Below are 5,114 nucleotides of genomic sequence, written 5' to 3'. Positions count from 1 at the left end.
ATAGATACAGAAAGCCCAAAGAAAATTCTTTCAAACCAATATTAAAAAACACATTAAATAGTTCACCATAGTCATGTGGCTGTATTCCAGAGATGCAGGGGTGGTTCAAAATATGCAAACTGATATGTGCAACATATTATATAATTAGATTCAAGGAAAGAAATTTTCTGATCATGTCAATAAATACAGAGAAGACTTTCAGCAAGATCAGGTATCCCTCAAGGATAAAAAGCTTTGGTGACTGAGCATAGGGATGGAGGGAACATATCTCAACATCATGAAAGCTATTTGAAACAAACATATAGCCAACATTATGCTCATGGAGGAAAAACTTCAAAGTACTCCCTGTATGACCAGAAATAAGATAAAGGTACCCACTCTCTCCATTCCTATTCAACACAGTACCTGACATTGTAGATACAGCAATAAAATAAGAGAAGGAAATAAAGGTAATCCATGGGGAGAAGAAGCCTAAGTATCCAAGTTTTCAGATGATAAGATGAAGATGCCACCAGAAAACACCTAGAACTGATAAACAATTTCAGCAAAGCAGCAGGATACAACAGGAGCATACAAAACTCAGGAGCCTTTTTGTATACTAATAACAAGCATACTGAGAAACAATCATGGACATGATATTATTCGTAACAACCTCAAAAAATAAAATAAAACACCATCAATTAACCCTAACCAAGAAGACCTCTATAATAAAAAACTTGAAAGCTCTGGAGAGAAACATTCAGTAAGACAGAAGAAAATGGAAAGGCCTACTATGCTCATGGATTGAGAGAATTAATATTGTGAAAATAACCAAACTATCAAGACTAATAGATAGATTCAATGTATTCTCAAAATCCCCAAGCCATTCTTCGCAGAAATAGAAAAAAAATGCCATAGGCAAGAACAAATGAGTAGTGTAAGTGAGAAGATGGTTATTATGCAAGAACAAAAATAAAAGAAATGATAGAGATGAAATGTCTCTATCAAAATGAAGACTGTCTCTGATGTTAGGATTAACAGTAAGTTATGGCTGAGAAAAGAGTCTCTAAGTTGGAGACTATATCAATAAAAATTTCAATTTTGAGAAAGCTTTATCCTAGCCCCCAACTCCAGTAAGGCATTCTCTGGGAATCCACAAAGCACTCCAGCCAGGGAGGACTGGAGTGTAACTGTAGATCTTCACTCTTCCTTCTCTCCTCTATATCCAGTCCCCTGAGTCTCATGCCCCATCTCCGCAGCAGACCTGATTTGATGTAAACTCCCTCTTGTCTTTTCTACCCATTTCCAGCTGATCACACAGATCTTCCATTCCAACCTTACCCTCTGCTCACCCTGCTATTCTAGCTCCCAACTCCAGCAGACATTCACTGGGAACCCACCAGCCAAGCCTGTAAGCTTGGCTGTAAGTCCAAGTAAGTAGGGCAGGGAAGCAGGTAGGTGAGTTTCAGATCTTCACTTTCTCACTGCCCTTCCATCTCCTACTCCAGCTCTGTAGCAGACAAGCTGCTGTAGACTCTCCTCACTCTCCTATTTCTAAGAGACTACACAGATCTTAGTGGACCACCCTGATTTCCTCCCTCTAGTCGATCTCCTCTGCCACCTCAGCCCATCTGCATTACTAAGTGTCAGCTGCCAAAACCATACCTATCCAACAGAGTACTTGAAGTCTTAGCTACAGCAATAAGACAACTGAAGGAGATCAAGGGGATACAAATTGGAAAGGATGAAGTCAATATATCTCAGACAATATGATAGTTTATGTAAGTGACCCAAAAATTCCACCAGGAAACTCCTACACCTGATAATTTCAGCAAAGTAGCTGAATACAAAATTCACACACACACACACACACACACACACACACACACAAAATAGTAGCCCACACACAAAAAAGGAACAACACATAAAATATATGCAAATGACAAATGAATTAGGAAATAAATCAGGGAAACAATACCTCTCATAATAGCTTCAAAAAATATATAGTATCTCAGGGTAAGTCTAACCAAGCAAGGGAATAATTTATATGATTAAAAATGTGACAACATTGGAGGAATACAATGAAGAAGATATCAGAAGATAGAAAGATCTCCCATGTTCATGGATTGGTAGGATTAACAGTAAAAATGGCCATCCTACCAAAGCAATCTGCTGATTATATGCAATACCTGTCAAAATTCCAACACAGTTCTTCACAGATTTTGAAAGGAATTGTAAGGAAACAAAAAACAAAGGATAGCTAAAACAATCCTGAGTAATAAAAGAATTGCCAATGGTATCAGCATCCATGATTTGAAGTTGTACTCAGAGCTATAGTAATAAAAACACTGTGGTATAGGCACAAAAACTGACACTATTGATGAACTTTAATTGAAAACTCAGACATAAATCCACACACCTATGGAACACCTGATTTTTGATAAAGAACCAAAAAATATGCACTGGAAAAAAAAAGACACCATCTTCTACAAATGGTGATGGTCAAACTGGACAGGTGCATGTAAAAGAATGCAAATAAATCCATATGTATGGTTGTGAGATATTCACCAGAAAAGACTGCTTGGACATGGATTTAAGCCAATAGAAAGTCTTTATTAGTTGGCTGGTAACTACACTGAAGTTCAGGATCCCAGTGTAGCCCTGAGCCTTTTTTAGGGTAAATTTTTTTTAATTAATTTAATTTTTACACTACATTCCTCGACCCCCCCATCCACCCTCCAACTGCTCCACATCCCACACCTCCTCCCCACCTCCCATATTTCCACGTAGATGCTCCCATCCCCCACCTCACCTGACCTCTAAACTCCCTCTGGCCTCTAGTCTCTTGAGGGTTAGGTACATCATCACTGAATGAACACAGATCAGGAAGTCCTCTATTGTATGTGTGTTGGGGGCCTCATATTAGCTGGTGTATGCTGTCGGTTTGGTGGTCCAGTGTTTGAGATATCTTGGGGGTCCAGATTAATTGAGACTGCTGGTCCTCCTTCACAATCACCCTTCTCCTCGGCTTCTTTCAGCCTTCCCTCATTCAACAACAGGGGTCAGCTGCTTCTGTACGTTGTTTGGGTGCAAATATCTGCATCTGACTCTTTCAGCTGCCTGTTGGGTCTTTCAGAGGGCAGTCATGCTAGGCCCCTTTATGTGAGCGCTCCATAGCCTCAGTAATAGTGTCAGGCCTTGGGACCTCCCCTTGAACTGGATCCAACTTTGGACCTGTTATTGGACCTTCTTTTCCTCAGGCTCCTCTCCATTTCCATCCCTGTAATTCTTTTAGACAAGAACAGTTATGGATCAGAGATGTGACTGTGGGATGGCAACCTCATCCCTCACTTGATGCCCTGTCTTCCTGCTGCAGGTGGGCTCTATCAATTCCCTCTCCCTATTGTTGGGCATTTCACCTAAGGTTCCTCCCTTTGATACCTAGAACCTCTTACCTCCCAGGTATCTGGTGCTTTCTGGAGGGTCCCACCAACCTTCTGTTTCCTGAAGTTGTCTTGGGGTGAATTTTTAAGCATAAAAAAAAATGTGTTCTGGGTTGACATATTTCAGTTAACAAGAACAACTAGCCAGAAGTAGAACTACAGAAGCCCAAAAGCAAGGTTAGTACATCTAGGTTTTCCCAGAACTATGGACTTTGATGGATTAGGTCTTTGTTTTTATTTTGGAAGGTGGTACTGTCTATGTGCTGAGTTTAAAGACCTGAATGGTATTTCCTTCATGGGGCCTTGATACACTTACCACCCTGCAAAAACTCAACTCCAAATGGATCAAGGACCTTAACATAAAACCAGATCCAATGAAATCAATAGAAAAGAATGTGAAGAATAGCCTGGAATTCATTAACACAGGAATAGACTTTATGAATAGAACACCATTAGCATAGATGCTAAGATCAACAATCCATAAATGGAACTTCATGAAACTGAAAAGCTTCTGTATGGCAAAGGACACCATCATTCAGACAAAGCAGCAGCCTACAGAATGGAAAAAGATTTTTGTCAACTGCACATTGGATAGAGAGGTGATATCCAAATTATATAAAGAACCCAAACAACTAGATATCAAGAAAACAAATAATTTAATTTTAAAATGGGGTACAGATCTAAACTTAATTCTCAAAAGAGGAAATTCAAATAGCTTAGAAACACATATTCAGCATCCTTAGTCATCAGGGAAATACAAATCAAAACTACTTGTGATTTCATCTTAAACCTGTCAGAATGGCTAAGACCAATAAAATAAGTGACAGCTTGTGCTGGTGATGGTATGGAGTAAGGGAGATTGCTCATTGATTACTGATTGAACTGAAAACTTATATACCCACTACAGAAATCAATGTGACAGTTCCTCAGGAAGATGGAAATTGATCTACCTCAAGATCCAGCTATGCGGCTCTTATATAACTGTCTTAGTCAGGGTTTCTATTCTTGCAAAAACATCATGACCAAGAAGCAAGTTGGGGAGGAAAAGGTTTATTTAGCTTACTTACACATTGCTGTTGATCACCAGAGGAAGTCAGGACTGGAACTCAAGCAAGCCAGTAAGAAACATCTCTCTCTATGGCCTCTGCATCAGCTCCTGCTTCCTGACCTGCTTGAGTTCCAGTCCTGACTTCCTCTGGTGAACAACAGCAATGTGGAAGTAAGCTAAATAAACCCTTTCCTCCCCAACTTGCTTCTTGGTCATGATGTTTATGCAGGAATAGAAACCCTGACTAAGACAAATTGGTACCAGGAGTGGGGTATTCCTGTGACAACCTGACCATGTTTTGGGGAGGACTGTGGAAGGACTTTAAAACTTTGAGCTAGAAGAGCCATTGGTTGTTAAGAGCTCTATGGGATGTTGTGTAGGAGCCTGGAAGATCATGTTGAGAACATCGGAGAAGATGGAGGCCTGGCTTGTGAAATTTCAGGGGGAAGATTAAAGACTCTTATCAGGCCCATGTTGTTTTGATTGTGAAGATTCTGTGGTTCTGGTTAGTTGAGGCTGAAGTATCAGCTGTGATTAACAAGATACCACAACTACTAAAGTGAAAACTTTGCATTGCTGGGACTATTGATGCTGGTTAGCTGGAGCTAAGAAATTAGTGGTGATTAAGAAGAGATCAGCATCAT

Source organism: Mastomys coucha, unplaced genomic scaffold, assembly GCF_008632895.1.
Source record: "Mastomys coucha isolate ucsf_1 unplaced genomic scaffold, UCSF_Mcou_1 pScaffold8, whole genome shotgun sequence".
Lineage (NCBI taxonomy): Eukaryota > Metazoa > Chordata > Mammalia > Rodentia > Muridae > Mastomys > Mastomys coucha.
Note: the sequence above shows the minus strand (reverse complement) of the source record.